The 26,787-nt window shown below is 33.9% G+C and overlaps 1 protein-coding gene across 19 annotated transcripts in view; it reads right to left on the reverse strand.

Moving 5' to 3' along the window:
* The window catches only part of MEF2C (myocyte enhancer factor 2C), a 132,827-nt gene that overhangs the window by 75,949 nt on the left and 30,091 nt on the right, over positions 1-26,787 (reverse strand). The window lies entirely within an intron of this gene.

Consider the following 26,787-nt stretch of genomic DNA (forward strand, 5'->3'; position numbering starts at 1 on the left):
TATTAGTATATTTTTGTATGTTTTAAGTGAACAGCACAAAGGCTTTTGAAACACAGAATAGGAAAAAGAAATCTGAACAATATGAAGTTAAATGTTCTTCTGAAGTATAATAAAAAATATTGTCTTGGAAGTAAAAAATTGGTAATTTTAAAACAGAGGCTGGTATTTCTTCATTTATTCTAAACTTATAGTATCTCAGCCAACCTGATAAATTCTCATAATATAGTGCATAACACTAAGCTGAAGTCCTGCTCATTTAATCCGTTATTTGGCTCTAATTCAAAGCTACTGAGGTAGGAAAATTAGATCTCTGGTCTTTGATTCTCTTTTGATTTTCTTAGCATACATTAACTTTTAGCTGTTCAAGTGTTTTATCACTCACTAAGGAAAAAAATATTAACAAATAAGCAGTCAGTCTGAGTTTTCTAGGTAGCTACTATAGTGCAATTAACCTGTTGGGCAAAACAAATCTTCAGGTATAGTACTTATTATATTTCTATATATTAATGTCTTTTTTATATTATTTTCTTAAACTATTTGTATATTGTTACCATAATGCAGAAAACAAAAAGTGGAACAATTCATATTGTAACTGTAACAAAATATAGACTGCAAAAATTCTTAGCTGCATTTTATATTTGAAAGCAATAGCTACTCACTGCTTAAATAGGTACAAAGGTTCTTGATCCTGCAGCAACAACAAAAAAAAAAGACGACCAAAAATTTGAAATAAATTTATTCTGTAAATGTATTTTTAAAAGCTTTTATTCCAAACAAAGTTAGGGGACCATCTTATCGGATTTTCAGTGTTGACAAACAAACCCAGTCTATTTTTAGAAACAGTTTTACATTTCCTTGGTTTGGGTTTCTTTCCTGTTTTTCCTATAGTCTTACCTCCAACACAAAGCACAAATTAGAGTGGTGTTTCCCATGCACATGCAGGACTCAGAGTCCAACTGTCTTTCTCTGCAGAAGCAAACCCATACGCTAATCCACAGCAAGTGGAAACTTCCTTTTCTTTCATTCAGCTGAGGCCAGTGGTGCTATTGGTTTACAGCAGTGTCTGCCTAAGCTATTCACTGCAGTGAAGGTCAGGGTGGGCAGATTAAAGCAGTTATGGCTGGTTTGTGAAGATGAGCTGCTCTGCAGATCAAGATGCTGATGCTTAGTGAGTTCAGAAAAAATGTCTTAATACTGAGAAAACTCTGTCAGGAAGGATAAAAATCACAGCGGAGGAGCAGTATGTTAAGTCCCTCCTACACACTTACCAGTTCTACATTTAAGACCAGTCTTCAAACAACAACAGCTTTTACAGACAGTTTAAACTCAGAACCTTAAAATTCCTGTAATCTACACAAAGTTATCTTAAAGTAACTCTCAGAAGGCTTGATAAGCAGAATTTTATAGAAAAACTATGATTAGGTCATCTGTATGAAACATATAATTTGCAAAGAAACATAAATTTGCTTCAATGGGCAGTGAGTTAGGTTTTTTGCATGGATGAAAAAAAAAATCTTTCCTCCTATGTGCCCTAGTTTGCCTTTTGCTTACTAGTCCAATTTCAAATAAAAGCTTTTGAATTTTTTATAAAATTTATTTCCTTTTAGAACCCCCCCATCCCTACCTATCAACACATAGTCTTTCAAGTGCTATTCTTACTATCTATTAGCTAATAGTTCTATGTATTTCATTAGTATATACACAAAAAAAGTTTGTAGGACTGATTCCCAATTAATGAAATTCAGATAAGTAAATCAAGTCATCTCATGCAGGGCTATAACCTGCAGAGCTTGGTAATTTCCAAGTCAAACAGAATGTAAAGAACTGTGGAGACCGGCTAATCCCCATGGCTGCTTAGGATTTCACCAGTGCTCTCAATACCTTTTGAAAGTTCTTGCAGAACTAAGGATTGCAGTAAGTAAGTATTTAAAGTTCCTGTTAACTGGTAAATTGTTATTTTACTAACACTAATAAAGCACATTGACTAGAAAAGTTGAATGTACTACAAAAATCAAATAGAACTGCAGGCTTCAATTATCCAAGTGAATTAAAAAATCAGCTTTGTTGAAGTAGCTCCACATTAAAAAAATGTTCCAACTTCATAATATAGTCATGTGCAAACAAATTACATTTAAAGAAACATGGAATTAAATGATATTTTGTTACAATTTTCTGCATTTTTTGCAAAGCCAAGTAGTTAAAAAAAATCAAAACCAAAACAAACCAGACTGCTTAAAAAAAGAGGAACTTTATTTTTGGCAGGCTTCTGTTGATTATATGATTCGGCAAAAGGCAATGGTAGCTGACAGAAGATTGATCTGAGCCTCTAGAAGGGAAAAGAGCTAAAGGAAAATGCAGCAAATTGCTTGACTGATAATGTCTCTCTTTTGAGCACTGACACACAGACAGATGCACACACATACACACATATGCACACCCACACACACATATGCACACCCACCTATCCCTTCTCTGCAACACAGAAGAATCTTGACAGAATGGCAGGAAGCACGCACAGAGCAGTCAGGGAAGGATATTATGTCAGCAACCACGAACAATAAAAGGTGTAAAGGTGCTTCCTTCCCTAAACTGTTCCAGAAGTGCAAAATGGGAACCAAAACTGTCCACTTCCTTCTCTGAGCAGAACAGTCTGAATTTGCTGTGCTGCAACACCCCAGACAGAGAATCCTTTGAGCAGTTACACCAGGAGAAATAAGGAGTATCAAAACAAGGCAGTAAAAATATTTTATTTATAAACAAAAGAAAGAAGGCAGTCAGAGAAAAAACAAGGTAAAATGTGCTAGAGTTTATAACATTTTCATGGTTGGTTTACAAAAGTAACAAACTTGTCATAAAGATGTCCTTGTTCCATTAAGCAGCTTACATTCTCAGTTGATTAATTAGGTAAAAAATGAAGAACAAAATAATTTTTAAAAATTATGCTGATAAAAGGAAGTAAAGAAAAAAGTGCTGTTCCCTTTCTCCTACCATTCTTATCTTGATATATAAAAGTAACTTAAAAGGTCTATGACATTTTTTAATGCAAACTTGTTTTATCAAACAAGTTTTGAATCTGTGCCTAAAAATGAGAATATGTTGAGTAGGACCACATAATCTACTTTTCCAATGAAAATTAGCTGCAAAAATGTAACCATGAACATTGACAATGAGGGACACATATTAAGATAAAATGGTCACTCACATGGTTTCTGCAAAATCCTGACTAGGTTCCACACACGTACAAAGACAGCTGGGCATACTGCATCAGTTGAAGACATCACTCACTGTCACCGTGAGTTTGGTATAGTTTAAAGAAATGCAGAGAAGTGTGAAAATAATTATCTATCATGTTATCTGACTGAAATCAGCTGACATTAAAGATAGAAGTGGTTCTTACCATTTACATGGTGGTTTGGTTGCATGGTCATAACAAAAGACAGAGTTTGGGCCATTACCCTAAACCCAGAAGGTTATGATAAAATTATACATATCATCACCATGGCAATATACCAGTAAAGCAGCAATGGTACAGTCTACAGTATGTTTCTCCAGGTAGAAAGCCATGTAAAAATTAATCAGAGTCTTCCTAAACTTTCAAACCTCTGTCCACAACATTCTGATCTGGAAATTAAACATAACCTACACTTCAGTGTTTTGATCTTATGGGCAGGCTGCCATATGAAAAGGTTGAAAAGGAGTTAATTATAATCAACTAAATTTAACTCTCAGGAGATCATGTATTTGGCTACAGGAAATATAAAACAAACATTTAAGCCATAAGAGAAAAATTATTATAGATGAAGTACTAGAGACTACTAGAGAGACTGCATGTCAAACCAAAAAAATCTGTACATAAAGAAAATATTTGTAATCTGTAACTACCAAGGCTTATTATATTATCAATTACCTAACCTGACTTCTGACTTATGGCATAAGCCTAATTTATAATGGGGGCAATTCCAGGGCAATGAAGTTTTGAACCAAGGCAGGAGTAAAATGTTCATGAAGTTGCAAACTACAAAATTATTCCCAATATGTAAATTGTTACTTAAAATTTTAAAAGAAAACTTAAATTATTTGATTTGAATTCATATTTCGTTAATTTTTCTACTGATTTTGAAATAATCTGCTGGATTCCTAAGATTATTTCTACTGATAATCCATTTATTTGTTTGTTTATTCATAAAGGATAATAGAATATGTATATTTTAAATCTGAACTTCCAGATCTGTACCTTATTTGCTTGTTTACATTCAATATACTCCTAGTATAATGACAATATAGTAATGAATTGTAGAAATTTCCTTTCTTGCAGCTAAATTACTGGCTTAATCAATACTGTTATTTTCTATGCTTTGGAACAGCCATGACGATATTTTGCAATGCAATTTATTTTTTTTAATTTGGAATTAAGCACTTCAGAAGGCTCATTGTAAGAATGCTTCAGACAACTGTGATCTACGTAGCTTATCACTCAAATACAGCACCAAATTATCTCACAGAGCAAGAACTTGTGCATTATGGGTGGAAGAGTTTCTTGTTTTGCAAAGTTCCCCTGAAAAGTTTTTTGGGGTAAACTAAACATCATTGCCAAAATAGCAGAGAAGATGATACTTCCTAACAATTGCTGTATTCCACTGTGCCAAACACCCTGCTTTTCAAGACACTGAGGCATTGAGACACAGAATATCTTGTCTGTAGCCACCTCTCTATTTAAGCCAATTCCTGCCTCTATGAAAGGAAAAGAGTGACTTTAGCTTATCTTCCACAACATGTGCTGACAGACATCCATCCAGTGCAGTGGTGGAAGATTTTATGAATATTGCATTCATGCTATACCAAACCTGGTCACGCTGGAAAAGAACCATGACAGAAGATCAAAAAATTTCCATGTGATAATGGAATTTGCTGCAGATGATGAGTCATTCCTTGCAACAGTGGACCACAAGAAGCAGCCACCAGATGTAAACTGATTGCCTGGATTCCAGCAGATATGTGCCTGCTGTGCTTGAGGAAGAAAGGAAGACCTGGCTAATTTACAACATTTCTGAAGATGGCTAAAATGAAGAGGAGTATTGGATTTGTAAAGCAAATAAAGCAGATGCTAATTAGATTTTCGGAAAATAATTAAGTGAAAAGTTAGTATAAAATATATATCTATGAAGAGTCAATTTTAAAACTACAATAATTATTGGGTGGTATTTCCATGTGTACCCATCACAAAAAAAAAAAAAAAAAGAAAATACTTTGAAGAAAAGGTTTATATGTTTAAGTTCATTATGTACCCTTAGCTGCTAGGCAGACATAATGGGAGTCTGAACAACATATATGGAATAAGATGCATAAGGTGCTTCAGACTGGCTCAAACATAACAGTTTATTCAACTGGTCACACTAACAAAAAAAGGGGAGAAAATAAAGGACTGAAAACTGAATCACTTAATGGAGACTGTGGCTAGGAATGGGAACCTGAAAGAAAATAGAGTAAGGAAATTGGACCACTGCAAATTCACCTAGGAATCTCGACAGATTTGAGCTAATAATTTGATTGGATTGCATTGTAGTAACTAGATGCACAAAGAATGTAATGAACAGTGTTTACAAATTCAGTCTGTCATTTACTGAGCTAAAGAAGAACTTCAGTGGTCAACATGATAAGATTTAGCACCTTGTGAGTTGAAAAGGTCTTGGAGCTTCTCTGATTTGGGTCTGCTTGTATTGAAAGACATATTACACACAAGGTAAAATACTAGTGTTACAGTTCGGAGCAGTCTTAAACACAAAGGACTTTGGAGAGTGTTGGCTTTTTACAGGAAAATGTAAGATCTCTAGTGTTAAGTTATTGCATCACTTGAAAGCAGTCTTTGACTGTGGTTAGATCTAGATTTATAGGTTTGTTACTGATGTTTGCATGTGAGGAGGTTTATGGAACTCAAAGTCCCCAAAATAGCTTTTAAGAATCAGGGATTATTCCAGGTATTATTGGAAAAAGCTATACAGTACAATATCAAATCATAGTCTGAACTTGGGTACAGGCACTTAGTGATGCCAGTATCAGTAACAGGCAATTTTAGATTTCCTCTATTGAAGGAACTATGGATTAATTCTAAAAAGGATTTTTTTCCCAGCAGATTTTTGATTACTTTCTGCTTATAATTTGCTAAATTCTAGGAAGCTTGGTACATGCATTTAGACAGTGTCTGTCTAAACTATGGTCAATGATGAGTCTAGAAGCAACAGGTGGAATGGATGCAGAAGACAATTAAATTTTGGATAAAATGGATGGAATTCACAAGATCTACACAGGCCTTGTCTTCTTTCTCTTCATCCAACAAGCTCCAGAGAAATTTTATACACCCTGACCCTGAATCCTCTTCTTACTCAAAGAATCCTGTGGAATCCTCCAAAGGAATCCTCCTTTTTCTCACTGTAATCACGTGTATCTATAGTTTAACAACATAACTGAGTTCTGCTATTCCAGGTTTGTGTTACACTACAATTTCATCTCTGTGAGGGTGAACAAAGACTTGGATTGCAAAAACCTCATAATCTTATTTTGAAAAGGAATGTCTTACACATTTGCAAATGAATAATTTCAGGAAGTTTTTAGAGAAAAAAGAAATATTTTATAAAGAGTATTTTTGTGGTATAAATAAATGTAACAAACTGTAATAAGAACCCAAAGTGTCTTTAAATTACCAAGCAAATGAATGACTGAGCACTGTAGTTCAAAGACTAAGCTGAAAATTAGGAAGGATCATCTAAAGAGGTAGAATAGGACAAAAAGCTGTGGATGAAAATACCATAAAACATGAATGTAGAAACTAAGAGAAAAAGCCCCGAGATGTGAATAAGTTCCTAATTGTAAGAAAAACTTCTACCAGAGAACAGACTCTACGGAAACATTTTTAAGGAGTTAATGAAAGGAATCCTTTCCAACATAATTAAAGTAAGTGACAAAAATTGCCTAGGTAAAGCTTGAATTAAGTAAAACTGTTTCAGGTTTGTGCGGGGAAATATCTTGACGGGAAAACTGAATAAATGTTAGGGTGGCATAACAGTTTTAAGGAAATATTTGAGTCACTTATCAGTTTCCCTGCCCTAATGGCAACAACCTTTATAATACTTTGAATTTGGCTAGCTTCTCAAGCCAAAACTGAGCAATGACTGTTAAGCATATGAACCTTAACATGGTTCAGCTTCCTACCAGAGAAATTAAGTAATTAAACATAAAAGATTTTCACATGTCCTGAGACACTGAAATTCCACAAAATCTGCACAAACTTTTGTAGTCCCATGGAATCTCTGTCTGCCAGACTCTCAAGCTATTTGATAGTATTTTGCTGTATGATAACACCTGCTCAGGCTTGAAAATTTTGATTATAATACCTTAGATATTTTTAAATTTATTTTTCACTATTAGATCTTGTATGATACAACCAGCCACCGAAGTTGATCACTGACTCTCTAGAGATGGAAGGAGTCTCAGACAGACATTACTTTAAATTTAGAGAATATTACTGATTTCTATATTACTGGTTTCTATTTCTGTCCTTTTAGCTCATACCAACATGATAACACATCCACCACTATTACTGAAAAAAGAAGTCAGATAAATGTTGTAAGCAGAGTTAGTACCTAATGTAGACTAACAATTGTGGAAAAAATCAATTACCTTTATGTTGTATGATTATTTGGATCCTCAGTGTACCCCAAAATGTTCCTTTATTTCCAGTTATAGAAGCTGGAAAATGAGATATATTATTTCTGTCTAGAAATAATTTACCTGTGGTGTTACACCATTTCAACTAAAACTATACTAGCACAAACAACAAAACATTGGTTTTCTTATAGGACAAATCTAAATAAATAACTCATGTTTAATTACCTTGATTAGATTTTTAATGCAAGTTCAGACCAGTATACCCTTCATTTGGTAATTTATTTCTTAAAGAGGAATGATGAGACACAGAGACGTTCTGCTTTTCTTTTGTGTGTACTCAGTTCTAGAAACACATTTTTTTTACTTTAATTCCTGACCTTTCTAGAAATGTCAAAAATTAAATATAGTTCTTCTGAAAACATTGTGGAGAGCTGCCTAGCTGATAACAGTTCCTTCTTTTTGTATGAATGGTAATATGATAGATACGAGTGCATAAACTATGAAACTCCCTGAACGCAACTGCTTGCCCAGAGAGAGCTGTGGGCTCAAAATGAAGAGAAGGAAGAAGAAGTGGGAAAAAAGAAGGGGGAAAAAAGCAAGGGAAATATATCAATCTTTCCGATGACCATGACAATTCAAAAGTCTTCCAATCCCACTCAGATATATTTTTTTCCCCCAAGGCCAAAAAGAGATTAAATGTACTTAATAAGGCTAACAATAAAAAAAAGAAACCTCACAACCACATTTCACTGCAGAGAAGTAAGAAACTACCTCTGAAATATGAATACCTGAAATATGCGTCCTTTCTAATGGCAAAGCTCATAAATTAGGAGAGGTTGGTGCTGTTAAACATACAAAATACAGACAAATTACATAGCAACACATGAATTCAGAATGGATTTGCTCTGAAAGAAGGAAAGACGAGTGCAGTGGCAGTATAGCAATGAAGCAGTTACAATTGCAAAAATTTACAAACCACTTGATAGGAAATTAACCTTGCACATACATTGTCTTGTGCCTCATGTCTGCAATTCTGCATGTTCAGGATATAGCATCTGTTGGAGAAATGGGAGGTTCTGACTACAGAGAAATAATGTTTGGCCAGTATGTGGACATATCTGCTAGCATTAGCCCACCATACATCATTGGCTGAAGCTACCTTCTGGCTGCATCTTGACAAGAAGGATCTCTATGCTAGATGATACAGAATGGATTCCCACTGGTTTGGAACTAAGAAAATGCATGAACAGATGAAACTGCTTAAAAGAAAAGAAAGATAGCATGGAATTTGCTGTGTAAAAAAGGGTAGAAAAGTGCCTCGTGGGAGAAAAAAATTTGTCTGAAATAACTGGCTCAAAAATCTATTTAGGAAGAAAGTTGCTGTTCTATCTTAGTGGAATATTCTATACATTTTATGTTGCCCTTAGTGGTTAAAGCCAGACAAATATTAGATATATTTCTGTTAACAATATTCAAATGAAAATAGAGAAAGAGAGAAACCTAGGGTATACAATACACTGAAAAGCTATGTTGTGATATAATAAAGAGATAAAAGAGCTGCAACTTTGTATCGGCATTACTTGCAAAGATATAAATAGCCTCATCTAATAAAGTGTGCTGCTCAACCACATCATGGTTTATATTTAGTGTTTGAAAACTGTGCTAGGTAGCTAATTCATACTTTCCACATGAGGATTTGATCTTCAAATTTTTCCCAGAATTGGAGTGTAACAGCTCTCACCTCAAGACTTGTAAAAGAAAAATTTTCTACTGAAAAGGATGGTGTTTACCACAGAGTACACTCGCTACTCTGTGTAACTACAAAAGCCAGAAGTGAGCATCTCACCCTACTTACAGAACCTCAGGTATAACCACTCCACTAGCACTTGCAGCTGGATTTATTTATTTCTTGCTTGTATACAATGCACTGCATTTGGCAATAGCCAATGCAAAAAGTCAACATCCTTTACAAATATCAGAAAACAGACAGAAGATATTCATAATTTGCAGAAGAAAAATATAGTAGAATTTTCTGGATCGTCTCCATTCTACCTTCAGTGAGCATTTTGTCTAATAGGATCACTGGCAGCATTGCCCATCTTACAATCATACAAAAAGCATGCTGAAAAAGCAAAAACCATAACCAATACAAGGATAGATTAGCTAAATCTTATTGTGGCTATGAATGTACATTATGTGGTTATGAATGTACATTATGTTTTTGCAGCAACGGCACTTTTTGAGCTCTATTGATAAGTAAGATGGTTTCTGATAAATTATATCCTTAGAAACAGGCAGCTGCGGTGAAAGTAGCAGGCAGCGTAATTTAAGGAATTGTATTCGGTGTTGGGATGTAAACATGTGTGAGATCTGCTCCCTTTTCTGCCAAAAATATGTAATGTCACTTCCAAATTTTTAGTCAGTTTCTCTGTTGGAAATCTGGGGATAAGGAACCTGTGGATTTGCCCATGCAAATATTTTGAGAACAAAGGACAGTGAATATTTATTATGCAATAGAGAAATTCTAAGGGCTATACTTCTCATCTGCCATAATCAATGAGTATATAAACAAATAAAGAACTTAGAATATTAAAAATATATATAAAAGTAATATTGAGGGCTAAAATTATGATCATAAATATATTGATATCTATATTTAAAACCACCAATTTCAGAAAGTTACAGTTACCTTGCATACCTAATGCATTATATGTGCATATCTGTGTTGTCGTAGCTCTATCAAACTTTGTGCTAATCTATATCTTCTTGAAATAAAGATATTTGGCAGTACTGTTGTATATGGTCCACCGTGGTACACAGCAGATACATCAGGTTCCTGTTTCCTTCTCTCTCTTACAGCATCCTAATCAGCGTAATTAAAGCTTAGTTCATTTGAAATCTCACATGGCAATTTGTTTTACTTTATCCCACTGTGGTCTTTTTTAAAAGAGAATTAAATTTGATCTTCTGACAGCAATTATTAGATGATCCCAACTGGCCCCAATTAAGACACATGGCTCACAGGCCTCAAAATCCAATAAAGTGCCAATCCCTGTCTTTCACATGTATATCTCCCTTTACCTTGTTTTATTTTCTTAAAGCCAACTAAGCTCATGTTAGCAAGCACAAATGATTATCATTTGTAGATTATTTCAAGATAAAATGCATCACTTTATTTTCACCAACATTCTGAAGTAGGGACAACATATTCAAAACCATCATTTTGAAATCTGTCTCCAATTCACCTATCTTTAATGATCTTCACTGTGCTGCGTATGACCTACATATGCTCATTTTTAAATTACTGCTGACAACAAGCAGTGGCTAGAGAAACATATTAAATATCCATGGTCTTAGTTCTACACTGCTTACAATTCTCTTTATAGTAGTAGATCTCTTCTGTAGGCATTTCCACTTGGCTGTCACCTCTCTACTGCAGAAATTCAAGGAAATATGATGTTCATGTAAATTCTGAGGTTAACTTTTTTAACTCTAGTTTCTGATCTAATTTTTCCACACATGTGCGGTGACAATCTGTGAAGAAATATTTCAATGATTTTACATAAAGGCAGGTAGCCCCAGGATTTGGAACTCATTGTGGTACTCCAGGGAAATAGCTAAATTAAAACCACCCTCACGAGACTGAAGTTGCTTCCATACACATCTGGTTCTTGTTCTAAACTCTAACACCTGCTTGGAAATTTAACCTCTATCTTTTCTCTGAAGAACAAATGGGACAGATTTATCTAATGCCATTTGGTTTAGGTCAAAGCTGAGCTGTGTAGTGTTCTGCTAAATTAACTGCAGTGTAATTGATACTGTTTGACACAGTTTTATGACCAGGTTGTTTTCTCACTATTAAAAATATATATAAAATTGCATATTTCTGCACATTCACCCTAAGTACAGCTTTGAGTAAATACAGCACGCATTTTTCGTCCCAGTATTTCTAATGAATTACTGTAGAAAATACAATAAGGTGTCCAAAGGTCATCAAAGGATTAGGTACCAAATAAAAAATGAAACAACTTCCATTGTGGTATTTTTTTCTGAATTTCCTTAATTTATGTACTGAACATATGTAAGCATGATTTTCTTTAATACAAAAAAGTAAGAAAGGCACTAATTTCAGTGCAAAATTCTCTTTACTAACAGGAAAATATGCAACTTTATGTAAAACACCATTAGACACATCTCCTGTAGAGCTGGGAAATACACTTTTTTGGTTTTGGTAAAAATTAAAAAATGTTAAAGTGAGGCTAACCACTTCTCAAGTAATTTTTTTTTTACTTGCAAATATTACATTTAAGAATTAGAAAACATTGGCTCCAAAAAGCAGGCAGCATTTTTGCTTCTGGAAATGCTATATGGCACCAATAAATTTTAATGCAATAAAGCTGAGAGAGAATTTCTAACCAGGCATTGAAATTTCTGAATATTTAAAAAAAAATTCAGTATATTGTTAATTACTTCTCATTGTATTCTAATAAGCCCATACAAGATATTAATTTTAGCTTTTTTGCTAAAACTAGCAAACCCTGTAACAGATTTAGTGCAAAAATCTGAAAATATCCTGTGGGAAAAACTCAGTACAAAGATCATATCAACCCAAATCCTGCCAGTACTCAGCACTGCAGTGATGTGCAGATGTTTGTAGTGGTTTAAGGAGCCAGTGGGGGCTGGAAACTCTACATACTCAACTCCAGCATGATTGCAATTGAACCTCATCAAAGTAAGAGCTCATAATTTGTCACAGAAAACAGCCAATTAACATATGTTAGAAAAAAGCTCCCTTAAAGATAATATATGATTAACGATCCAATGCAGCTGTCATAAATCAAGTCTGCATTTTAAAAAGAAGTATTAGCCTGGGTTTCTCAATGTTTACGCTGACAATAGAGACTGTATTTAAAGAAAAAAAATCAAAGAAGAAGCCCCTAGTAATAGTCCTCCAGTCAGTTTGGAGTTAGAGTTTTGAGAGATCCAGCACTTTCTGCAGTTCTAACTGTTCTGCTATAAGTAGTTGAGACCCTTGTCAAAACACAATGACTATTTTGTTTTAGTGCTCTTTTAAAATGCAGACCTTCATTGTGAGTGAGGTGGCCTTCATTGATATACTTTGCTGTCAACACAATCCTCTTAAAACACATTTTGCTACCAAACATATTGCTACCAAAAATGCATTTTAAATATATGCTGGCCCCAGGGCCAGCGCTGTGATCCTGGCTATTGAAATGCATAGCCCTGAGTGAAACTGCACTCCAGCCAGTCCTGTTATTTCATATTTACACTGCTGAAAATGAAATCTGAATGCTGCCTGCAACCATAATTTTTTATAAAGAGAAGGATTTTAAAAAGTTTACACAAATATATGCATGGAAAGCATATATGTTAGCATATATGCTAACCCGTTGCTTTATTAAGACAGAATACAGGCTGTGATGCCTAATTTGAACAACTATCTTTACTCCTCATATTTTACACAGCACCATTTTAATTCTTGAAATACTGCATGAATAAGCTGCTGGTTTTCCAGAAAGCATTATTTACTTTCTTCCTGTTATTATTTAGGATCCTATGTGGCGACCAGTAAACTCTGACGTGACTTGAATAGTACCTTTTTTGTATGTGTGTGCATATATGAGAGTGTGTTTTTCTTGACATGGTGTTGTAAAAGGAAGTACTTCACTTTTTCTGTTTAAAAGAGATCCTAAAAACCCAAGGTTTTGAAACTCAGTAGTCTGACTGGACATTAGTCAATGTATTTTTAAAAATGGTTAACTCCTATTCAGGTATATGTTGTCAAAAACAGACAAATTTTAGTTGGTGCTAACGAAGAACAGTATAATGGCAATAGTAAAAGTGAACTGAAATGAGATTATTTTTAAGGTGTTTTTCTCACCTTTAAAGTCCTTCAGGGATTCAGAAATGCTGTTTCCATTAATCTTACAGGCTGGAGTTTCTGTCATCAGCACAAAATTAATTCTCTTAAACGAGAATTTGTTATATTGTTACTGAAGTATCTGGTGACTACAAAGCTATGGATTCACAACTGCTGAATTGGCTAAGACTTTTGAATATGCTAAAACTAAATATGCTGAGAGGCCAAAAAGAAAACCTAAGTGTTAAAATCTACTAATGTAAGCAAGACTGTTTCAAAAAGATCAAAAGCACTGGTATTTCTGAGCCATTTACGTAAACCACAAATGGATAATATTGTCATTTCTCACTATGTTACATTATGATAAAAAAAGTCATTATGAATTACTGCCCCTTTTGACAAAACATTGTGAATTATATTAGGGTAATGCTGCTTTTTTTTTTTCCCCCTCAGGGGTGTGTTCATTGATTCCTAAGCAATCAGTAACATTTTTGATTAAGATCTCAGAACCAGCTGAATATCCCAAGGCTTCTCTACTACTGAAAATTCATGATTTTACTGTCCCCAATTAATGACAGTAAACTATGCAGCCTCAAGCAAAAGAGAATAATTTTAATTTTGCAATTAACAGAAAAAAAGACTGGCCAAAATTCCTTCCATACCTACTAAATTGTTATGCTTGTAACAGAAAATTCACTTTTGGCTCTAGAGACAGTTTGAGGTGAGTAATAGTTTTCAAAATGCAAAACAGTACTTTACAAATGATACAATAAACAAGAGTGAGATGAGAACTGCTTATTTTTTTGTATACTTTTTTAGAATGAAATCATATTTTTTTGGATAAGACTTAAGGTTAGCATGTCTTCCTGTTTATAAATCTGCTTTAAAATATTCTGCTAATGGTAAGAGTAGAATAATTGAAAAAGGTTCTTAATTGTATGGAAATATTGTGTCAGAGGGATATCCTAGGTTGTAAATTTAAATTTCCTCTCTTTGTAGGTAATACAAAAATAATTTCACAGCTAGGTCATGCATAAATGGCCAGTAAATATCAGTGCACTGCTATTATAAGCAAATTTTCCAAGTAAATGTATCAAATTGTTGTTTATTTATCACAACATCTCCAGGTAAGAAATTTCCAACATTCTCCTTTATATATCAGATATAACAAATTATTCATGATGAAATATTGTAAATACATTCTTCCTGCTATCTACCCATGTTGTGCTGTAAAAGTGGAAACTATCTGAGTCAGTAACAGCTTCTACTAAATGGAAATGTCAACAGCATGCCATAATGTAATTCAAGATGTTTTTAAAATTATTTCAAAATCAGAATGTTTGCAAACAGAGTTCGTGAAAATAATATCCCATTTCCTGATTGCTTCTGTGCATATATAATTGTGTTGGAATCTTTCTATTGGTTTTTACAAGCTGAGACTTTGGAAAAAAGTTGAGAAATACTGTATTAAATGCCCAAGACGACTTTAATATCAAAGCTACAGATTCCAAATGGCCTTAACCCAGAGATCTCTATGGCATTATCCCATTTAAATGAAATAAAAATATGCTGGTGCTACTCAGTCTCTACAATAAGTCCACTGGTTGGGTCTGGAGAAGAGAGATGAGTTGCCATGATGTGAAGGGCTCTATATCCTCACAGATAACAGTGGGGTTATACAGTAATGAAGCATCACAAATTTAAGCACAAAACATTCAAACAGAAATATTCATCATCATCATCATCATCATCATCATCATCATCATCATCATCATCATCATTTCTTCTTATTCTCCATGTGCTATGTTAATACAAAAGTTCTATTATTGTTACTTAGAAATTAACACTGAGAAAATAAATGGCTTCATTCTGCAATTTTGCGTGAAACCACTACAAAATACTTTGAATGTGTTCAAGAATAAATTAGGAACTTTAACAATTACAGCTTTTGCTGTTAAAATTCCTAAATTACTGAGAATTTTGGGATGAAGTTACTGGGACACTTTTTCAACATTTTCCTATACCAGCTCATGGATTTACTTTTCAACACTAGCACCCTGGGACAAGAACTAGCTGATTTGTTTCCCATGTTAGAACATCTTGTTGCTCAATTGTCATTTTTGCCTTGGCTCCAATAGATGGAAGCAAATCTCTTGGTGGACTGTAAGTTTAGTGTGGTTTTGGGACTGTTTTTTCAGCTTGAAGTCTTTACTTTCTTATTTTTTGTTTGTTCTCTGTTATCCTTTGATGTTAGATTCCCAGATAATTTGTTCCAGTTCACAGAGCAGTTTCCTCAGATGAAAACCATGTGTTGGTGAGTCTGTAGCTCCTGCTGAAATGTCTTGCAGGGATAAATCGAGAGTACAGCAAATCTACATGAGGTTGTTTCTGGAAATCCTACTGCTGCATGATTCTGTAGAAATAACCTCTGACAAGACATATGCAAGAATTCCTGGTATGAATTCAGATGTATATAGACTGGTAGTTGTCATTTTACCGTACAATACCTTGTCTGCTAAAAAAAGCATGGAAACGACAAAGTGCATATTTTTTCAAATTTGATTAAACATTGCATCACCCGTTTCTCTTCATCAGTCAAAAATCCACTGATCATGATGTACCAGTAGGCTGGTTTTAGATGGATTTAAAGCATAAAGTTTTAAAACCACAGCTCATTCTGCTCAGCCTGGCTTATCTGATAAAAAAGCAGAAAAGCAGCAAGAACAGAGTCTGGTGCTATCTGGAACAGACTGTAAGGATACTTTCAAAATTAAGTAGGCTTTGCACCTGCCACAGACAAAGCATATTCTGCATCAAGACAGATATGCTTACAGGAGAGTTGTAATTGCTTGTTTCCTAAACCTTTAGTCAGAATCATGGTCCGCTGCCATGTAAAATGATGAGATAAAATGTTTGTCTTTGTAAGACTTGTCAACCTCAATTAAAGAGGTGTCAAATGCTCTTAAAATACATGGTGTATGGTCACCCTGATAAATGGATAATACATTTCCCCAAGTTACTACAGTCAAACCAGCATGTGCTGTGATCCTGTTGATTCTCACAAACTATTCAGGGTCAATCAGGATCAGATTTATGTATTGCAAATTCTTTAGAACAAGGACAATATCTTCCTATAAACTCCAACAGTGCAAAAAATAACAGGTTAAATAATGGGCCGCCAGTCAGAAGACTCCACACCTGTACAGGTAACAAAGGTATTTCAACAATGATGTTTTAAGGCACTAGGCTAACAGTAAAGAATGTGTTACTAGTGAATTACAACCAAGATCCTGATTACTGGGAATGTTAAAGATAACAAATTAATTCAATAAATATTTTCATATGCCTAGCATCCTGGCCAAATTCCAACCTGGGTCATTGTTCTGCCATACAAATTGTAATCCAGCAAATCTTTGCTTTTTGGTTTAGATATATTTCATAATATTTTGTCCTGTTTGAAGTATTAACACTTCACCATGGCTCTGCTTTCAGAATCCGGTGAACTAATGGTAGTCCTTGCTCATATTTTGTTTCAAGTAAGTTGTGTAGAGGTCTATTTCATATGCAATTAGAGAGCTTGTATATGAGTGGGAATTTCAACTTATCTGAAGTGAGCAAAGCCTTTCACTTCTACTTTTCTGGAAAAGTAACACAGAAAATAGATGCTTATAAGAACTTACTTTCCAATTAATGAAGATTAACGAAGACATGAACTTTTGGCATCCACCTCTCCCTATTAATTAATATCTACATTCTGATAAAACTGATTACAGTATGGAGTTTTTGGAAATACCAATTTAAGGATGACTACACAATGCTATGAAAGAAAACAATGGATTAATCCTAAAGGAATGACAACACTTCATTCTTGAGCATTGTCTGAATAAACCTAAATTGTCTTTCCAAGGTTGAGTCTTCATGCAGTTTTGTCAAATACCAATACTGATTTTGAGTAGATTTTTAATGTTTGATACTTCTTATGCCTGAAATATATGGCCTGTAACTAATCAATTAGTCTTCAATTTTCCAAGATACAGGTGGCAGAATTCATGCATATAAAGTAATTCATCATTACATTTTGGATTCTGGTTTGCTGTATGAGATTGTAGTAATATATTTGCTTATATATTAATGGAGTTTTCTCTCCAAATTTTGGCCGTCTTTCAAAAGAAATGTGTGAAACTTTCTACTTGACAGGGTCAAAACCATTTTGGATTACAGTAAGACGTAAAATTACATGGAAACAGGATATATTTTGAGCCCGGTCTCACTGAAAGAAAAGTAAGTTGTGAAAAATATGGTACAACATACTCAGTACATTAAGATCGTTAGTAAGAAATTGCATGTATTTTAGTCAATATCTATTGTGATATTGATTTTTTATAAGTATTATAAATTTGAATCCTTTGTTAAGTTCACAGTGAATATTAACATAAAATGTCATATTGGTTTTGACTACTGCTAGGCTTTTTACATTGTACTGCAGAAAGTAGACCCAGTGTTACAGCTGTGGGGTTTGTACCTGTATAGTAGGATTACATGTCATACACATTATGAAAGCAAGATGTATGAAGGGTAAATATGTCCATTGCATAGAAATAATGGCTCATACCATCAGGGCTGTGCACCTGCTGGAATGTGCAGTGACTTTTTTTTCTTCCCTGTTCATGGAATAATGATCAGTAATTAGTTCTACATCCTTTTTCTCTTCTGTCAGCTAGGAAATGAAAAAATTCTTAGTTTGCATTTTAGGAATGACTATGTAGTCTCTCTAAAAATCCGATAATATTGTAGTATAACATTTTTCTATTGCTGTCTTCAGTAAGTCTAAGATTTTTATAGATTAGCAGAGCCCTTCAGAAAATACATTCTACAACTGGAGTTCATTTTTAATCTCTTGCTGCTCACCAGTGATTTGATCTGAGGTTACAAACCAGGTTGATACCTTGTTCAGATTCCAGCTTGAAGTCTCTGTTCTGACTTTTTGCCTCCATACACATGCATCTTATTTCCCTTTTGAAGTCCTTAAAATATAAATACATTAGCTACATAGAATGAAAGAGAAAGGGAGAACACTTTGAAAATGTGCAATAATGTTCCAATTTTATATATTTTAAGTAAAACTGGACTTTAAATGAACATTACATGCAATGTCCTGAAGAGATGAAGCTTCCATTAGAATAAAAACATAGAACTTTAAGAAATTGAACAGCTCTGATCTATTCAATCATCTGACTTTTCTGGTGTATCTAAGTACATCTTACTATCTAAAATCATGTCAATCTCATGGCACCCCTTATTTCATCCTACCTTCTCTGTGAATTTCCTTTGATAAAAGAGGAAAAGTTCATAATTTTAGTTCATCTTAAATAGACTAAAAATATGTCCCTGATGCCATGTTGTTAATTTTAATGCAATATTCCATCTTTAGATCACTAAGCAACAAAATCTGAACATGTCAAAATTAATGAAAAAGATTTCAGAAGTAACCTTCACTTATGCACTTCATCAAGTGCCAGCATACTACAATGAGGACTGAGATCAAACGAGAAAGGGAGAATTTAAATTCCTGAGCAGATGCTAGTCCAAATACATTTGTGCAAGATATGAAGAAAAAAGAAAATATGTATTTGTTCGTTAAAGGAATGGCCTTTTTGTGTCTAATATTTTAATGAAATTCTTAAAATTCATCCTCTCATAAAGATTATTTGTGTAATGCTGCCAAGGTGAGGATCAGCCTGAGTTATCAGCCACAGACTGGTAAGTCCCAGACAAGAAAGATAAGCTGCCTTTTTCTCCATTCTGTACTGTCTAACAGCCAGTTTCTAACTGCATGCTTAAAACCAGGTAATCGAGTAATAGTTTCCCTCAACTCTGATAAATTTTGCATTCTGACACATTTCTTTTTTAGTTGTATAAATTCATACACATGTAGGGCATAAATCTCAGAAAAGTTACTTAAGTAACAAGAGGGGAAAAATATGAAATATTGTCATTCTTTAAGGATACTATTTAGTGACCTCAGTGTGAATCTTCTTCTAGAACAAAGTTGCAACCAGCATTGAAACACATTATCTATTATTGAATGTAGTAGCTTTACACTTCTGATTTTTAGCAGTGTTTTGGGGAACACTGAAACAGAGGAATGTAATATTTAGCAATGATCTGTAAAATGTGCTGTATATATTTCCCAGTAATTGATCAACATTCTCACTGTGAGCATCCAGCATAGCATGACTAAGAACAAGTAGTGTGTTAATACTGGTTATTCAATCTCTGAACTGTAACAGAGCTAAATACTAAGTACTAAGAGCTAAGTACTTTGAATAAAAACACATTAACACACCTCTTTTACCATTTTGTATCTAGGGAGAATAAATCATAAGCAAAAGAATTCATAGTATTCCATTATGCCACAATAAAATTTGCTCATAGGAAGTAAAATTTAGGAAGATCTAAATGCAATGAAGTTACTTTCAGGTATGCATGTCAACTTCCTCTATTTCAGGGTTATTTTTTTTTTCCCTGAAATTAACTAATTTGTAAAATTTGATGTAAGAAGAAGAAACCACCCACCAACAACTATTTTTTCCCACTTTGGACTAGCATTCATTTAGCATCATACAGTCTAGAAAACACTCTGAACTGTGCTCATTTAAATCAGATTATTTCAGTAACTTGCACCCATGAGATAGTGCAAAATTCAAAGGATTTAAAATCATTTAAGAAGACACCATCACTTCAAGCAAAGTCTTAATGGGGCAGCATTTTACTTGATGAAAGTAATTGTGACATTTGTACAAAATCCAAAAATAGTAAACTTGAACAAATATTTAAGTCTTTGCCGTACTGTGACTTGTAGCCCCAAATCTACAAGCATGACTGTATATGACTAATTTGAAGCACTTAAATAGTTTGCTGAGGACTGCAGAACTCTTCTTGTACCTAAGGTTAAATACATATGTAATGGTTAATATGAATAAAATCACAGATATTGCTATTGTACCCTGATAAGTCAAGCAAGCCAATGTGAATCTGAAATCAATGAGTATGTGAGAGATGAAAAAACAAATCCTTCATGCAGTTAACATGGAGTTAACATGCAAGTTTTGTGCATTCAAATACAGTTCTGTATTCAGGTGAAAGCGGGTATTATCAGTACATGGAACAGTGTTTAGAGTAACTTGGTAAAAAGTGTCTCAACAACTTCCATAACACTTCAGGTAATAAATTATTAGACTGAAATTTCCAGATATGGAACAGAAGAAAATAGATTATGTCTTGTACAAAGTACTTCATAGAGGCCCACAAGTGCAGAATCCATTTGACCTCACTGAAGCCATTAACATTTGGCATCTAGTCTAAGCTTCTTCAAACATAGCCTTATTACTTTATCATCAATGAGGAAAATCAAGCACCATACTAATGTAGCTGTAAGTATCTCACTATAATTAAAAGAACAATAATAGAAATAACAAGATGTGCAGCAAGATGAGCAGACAAGAGGGTTCCTTTCCATCTACAGTGTTGTGTAGCTGGAGCCTAATGACTTACAATGCATAATAGGAAGAAGAAAGGGATGATTCCTTGTAAAGAAGAGGAATAAAGATTCCCATACAAGTTTTAGAATTACAGTAAATGTAAAAACAGCTTATGTATTGTTTAGTAAGCGATCACGTTGACAAGTTAACAAAAAAAAGTTCATGCTCTTGACATGAAACATGACATGCCATTAAGAAGTCACTATCCATAACTACATCAGTGGTATGCTCAGGCAAAAATAAAATTTGAAGGGGAATAAGGGAAAAAGAAAATTTGACAGAATAACTCCAAGTACTAAGGAGAGGAACTGGAATAAATACAGTCCTAATAAAAATTGCACTGAACAATAAGAAATACATAGAATATATGTTTAATTTTAATGTTTTATGATAAGTATGAATGGTTCAAGACAGATTTCCTGGAGAAGTTCCTTACCTGAAAGCCTATCTTGGCAAAGAGCATAATTTGGCAACCTAAGATGTGATGATGTGATTCCTAAAATATGCTGTGGGGGTGGTTGTATCTGTCAATATGATATTTGTGGAGGACTTTTTGAAAATAGCCATGAAATCCTTAGCCTGAACAACTAAGGATTTCAAAACTAAGGCAGCAAACTACAAACAGCTAACTCAAACTACAAACAGCAAACTCAAACAGCTACATCATAGCAGATAAAGTAAATAAGTGAAGGTACAAGGCAGAGGATTGTACTTGCTCAAGACAGGATGGGAGTGTGCATTCCAAACAGGCTGCAAGTGACAGAGCTGAGCTGCTGGAAGCCTTTCTAGGAGGGAATTACAATAATCCTCTCCATCAAAAAGGCATCTGCTGCTGCTATTAGGTCATCACAGATAAATAAGGGCTCTGTCTGCATCAAGCACACAACTGAACAGACATTTTTCAATCTCATTCACTGCAGAAATCTCCACAGAGAAGACGGGGATGAACTGGATAATAAATTTTTACTACAATTTCTTACTGTCCTCAAATCCCTAAGTCAGACTGTGGTGATGTGTAAAAAGAGTGAGAACTCTTTTAAAGGAAAAAAATACACACTGGCAAGATTTGTGCTTTTGCTGTGGCCAAAGCAGAGATAGCTGACAATATGCCTGCTTTCACCTGGCCTACATGAAAAGAAGAGCTACATTTGTGGAATCCTTTGTGCAAGAGTAACCCATCTTCTTATTGCTCAAACTGGGACAAAATCTTTGATATTTAACATTCCTGCAATACCCATGAGCACTCACGTCATGACATGATTTTGGTGTCTGCAAAACTAACCTTAAATGTCAGCATTTTATTGTTACTTTGACAGCTTGCACCACAAAATTGTTTGCTTCTACCAGAATCCCAGAATACTTGAGGCTGGAAAGGACCTCTGGAGATCATCTACTTCAAATCCCTCTTACAAGTAGGAGAACTAGCATGTGATTTCCTCATGCTTTGGCAAACTGAGATTTTCTTGCATTTACATATGTTGAATTGGCCTATAAACTGAAAACATGTTGTAAGTTACAGCACACAAGACCTCCTTGTGTTCATAAATTACAAAACACTTAAATATCAGAGAGTTTGATTCATCAAGCTGAATTAAGGTAAAAAATACTACATGCATTTTTAAAACTTTTTTTTTGTAAAAGTTACATTTTGAAAGAATATCAGATTGTTCACACCATTCATGAATTATTAGTATTAAAAATATTAAAATTAGTATTAAAAGTATTAAAAATAAAGCACTAATTAAAAATCTGCCCCCAATGAACAGTAAGTAACTTTCTTAAAAAAGAAAGCTGATGTGATATAGTTTATGAAAACTCTGGTAGCATGATTATTAAAAGCAACAGCTTGTACTCCTGTAGCCTGACTGAATTTGAAAGAATGTTCACAATGGAGTGGGGGAATTAGCTGATGAACTTCCATCAACTATAGCAATAGCCTTTATGAATAATTCAGTATCTGCCCATCTCCTGTTATGTCTCAACAGACTAAGAGCTGCAGCTCTCAAATGACAAGTGTAATTTTTTTGAAGCTTCTGAAAAAATACACTGATTATAAAAGAATGTATATAAAAAAATTTTCTTTCCCTCCTTTTCACTTATCACCTATAGACACTGGTGAAGTTTTACAGCAAAAGTAGAAATTTTCAAATGGAATTTTTGGAGTTATGCAGCAGGTCTACAGAAACAGGTGGGAAAAGAATTCAGGCCTTCTGCTAAAAGTTTGGTCCTTTATCTTAACACAGCCACATAATATATTCATATTATTGTGTCCCTGAAACCTCATTTAGATCAGCTTTGTGCATGTACAAGCTACGACATTACACTTTCATAACACCTATGGCTTCTACAGACAGGAAGAAATTTTCTGCTCTAAGGTTTTAGAATCTAAAGTTTTTTGTAATGTGCTGTGTGAAAATTTCACACTTAAAGATGCCAGAACATGTTTGGTGAATATTCTGATATGGATAAGAGTTTCTCTTGTGCTAGCAAGACTTCAGTAAATGGAAAAAGAAGCTTAAGGACATAGCAATGCAAGTTTACATGTGCAACGAAGCCTGTACCACTAGTCCAGTTTTAGGAAGAGAAATGGCTTTCACAGAATATCTTCTCATACTTCAAATCAGAATAAAACTGTACAAATCTGCTTATATTTTTTTTTATTAAGCAAGATAGGTAATAAAACCAAAACCGGATAAATTTTACTCCTTCAGAAAAAGACCTTGCACAGTCACCAGGCCTTATTGCTTAAAGGAAGAGATCTCTCAGATAAGCTTGTATAAACAAGATGACTATTTTTCAGTGTTATTACATAACAGTGGGTATTTAGGGAACGAAAATACTAGCTTAATATAATGCTGAAATGCCTGGTTTTCTGAGAAGCTCCTGCATGCAGAAATTCTGACTGAAACCTGTAGTGGACAAAGTCTTTTTGATGATATAAACTTGCTGCTTTGTCTTCTTTTTTTCCCCTTATTATTTCAAAATATAGAATATTTCTGTCTATAACCCAGCTTCTGCTTATAGGAAGTGTACTCTATGCACAAGAGAAGAAAAACTCTCTGCCTTGCATGCCCTATATAGAAAAACATGATAAAAATTAAGAAAGTACTGAAGATTTGAAAGTGATCCTGTTGACCAGAGATTACATGTTCCTTAAACATCTGCTTTACCTTCTTGTAATTAACTGTTTCTTTTCTCAGCTCCAGAAATGCCCTGGTTCTTCTCATTCAATGAAATATTAGGATCTTTCAGTGCTTGAATTGCCTAGTGGGTCTGATACAGGCCTGACTTTAACTGGGATGCACATTGAACTATGAATAAGAGCTTTCATGCCTGGAATTTTTCTAAAAACATACTGAAGAGAGAGGTTTCATTCTATAACATCAAATGTATATTTCTACACAATAGAATCGACACAATCAGAAAGATAAAATATATGTTATGTTTTCACCTACTTATATTTGATATTTTCACACTTAAGTTTTCAAACAAACTAAAGTGGAATTATAAGACGTTCAAAACAACAAAGCTATCTGTTCATTCCTATTTTTACATTTTTTAAATAACAGAAATAAAAAACTGGAAGAGTGATGGAGACAGTGTATTTGCAAGCTTAACAACACTGCCAATTAAAAAAAAATTAAATGGTATTAGTAGCTTTGTCAATTAAGCTCAGTATAAGATAATTTAGAAGTGTTACCACGAAAGATCTGCATTGTTGTCAGTTGTATTAACACTGTCAACAATGCAGAAAAGGACACTCAAAATTACAGTATTTTTCTTCAAACTAGTAAATTTATAATTAAAGTACTGTCTATATTTTTGCCAATGACAAATTGTTAGAGAAACAATATAATTGAACAAATAATTGATTTTTGTACATACATTTTTTTGTGCTGAATATTGTGATGGGATTCAAAATTAATCATTTGTATTTGTAATCTTGCACTGCATAGAAATAGACACAACTTCTGGGATTGGTGTACACCACAGCAATTCTGTGCACTGTGTAAGATTTAATGGTCATCTCTGTCTTCATCCAGACAGTCCCCTTCTCTCTTAAACTGTGTATAAGTATAATTTTTTCTTGAGTAATGTGTTTCTCCTGCATCCACAGGCAAACAGATTAAAGAAATGGTATGTGTATTTTTATAAAGAAAAAAATTCCCCATACAAACACTCCTTTCACCAGGGGCTTGAGTGCTAGCTCCAGCTATCATTACTGGTGAAGAATCATGCTCTATGTATAACATATTTTGAAGGTCAGCTCACATGACAAAAATAGTTTGTTTCTGCTCATGAAAAATCCACATCTAGCCTTACACAGGGAAAAAAAATCTGCTTCAGCCAACTAGAGAGGGTGGTTGTCCCATTGGAAACATGCTACTGGCAGGACACTGGAAAGTATTTTCATTGGAAAAAGCCCCAACTGTTCTACTTCCTTAACAGCAAGAAAACACAGTCTTATAATATTAATTATATCTTAATTTTCCAGTATATAATCATACATACAAGTGATACCTTTAATTATATTCTCAAGTTATTTAAGTTACTGTTGAAGTGTAAGATGGAAATATACACAAGATTTACTCACCTGTTCGATAAATTGGCTTATCTCAAGTTACACAGATATATGCATACTATCACTTAAGTATTAATGTTTATTCCTGAAACATTACTGGGAGACTGAAAATACTAGTCCCTGTTCAGTAGTGATGAAAATAAATGGAATACAAAACTTCATGTAAATTAAAAGCTGCAGTACCTGTGAGAACAGTAGCTCTCAGTCGATTGCTTTTCTGCTAATCATTTGACCAGTTCTCTTATGATTTTGTTTATTTGTTTGTTTGTTTTTTCATGGAAAGTTATCTGCTATGTAAAATGAAAAAAAACTCCTGAAACACCCTCTTTATTTCATACCTTCTTACTTATTAGATATCTACAGCAGAGACGAGCACTGATGTTTGAAACAGAATCTGAAACTGCTTAACATTCAGAATAAAGATCTATAAAGTAAGTCTTCAATTTTGGAATTTGTCATCTAATTCGTCCAGTTCGGATGTGTATAAATTTAATCTTTTTTACCATATAAGATTCCATGTAGGATCATAAAATACCAGGCAAATGGTGTTGAGATTCTGGTGTTTAGCATTTAAATCTAAAAGCAATGTATTGCTGTACTAAGCTGCAATTAATTTTATAGGCTTTTTTAATTAAAATTTCTTTTTTGAGGGGGAGGTTTTTTGTTTTTGTTTTTAATAAAGAAACCATAGTCAATATGCTTAAATTTTAAAAAAAAAATCACAGCTGATAGGTGACATAATGAGAAAATGTTACATTCTGAGGTCTTTAATTTGGTCTTTACCATCTTTCTGACACTTCAGAGAACTATCAATTCTCAATATCAGCGTATAAATTCTACTCTTTTAGAAATGTATTAAATTATTCCTTTCACTTCTTGCTGCCCAAACAACTAAGAGGTGTGTTGCAATCTTAGTCTTAAAAGGGTAATAGCTAAGTTGTAACGATATTTCTGGAGTTAAAACTGAGCCTAGCAATCAAGACATAGAAGTAGTAAAAGAAATCATCTGACTACCCTATTTTCTCTGTCTGCTTTTTACATTATATGTGATAACTGATACACTGATGCTATTTGTCTCCTAGAAACACCCACATTAACAAATTCCATCCTAAAGTAATTTT

This window comes from Passer montanus, unplaced genomic scaffold, assembly GCF_014805655.1.
Source record: "Passer montanus isolate IOZ18808 unplaced genomic scaffold, ASM1480565v1 scaffold164, whole genome shotgun sequence".
In the NCBI taxonomy this organism is placed as follows: Eukaryota; Metazoa; Chordata; class Aves; order Passeriformes; family Passeridae; genus Passer; species Passer montanus.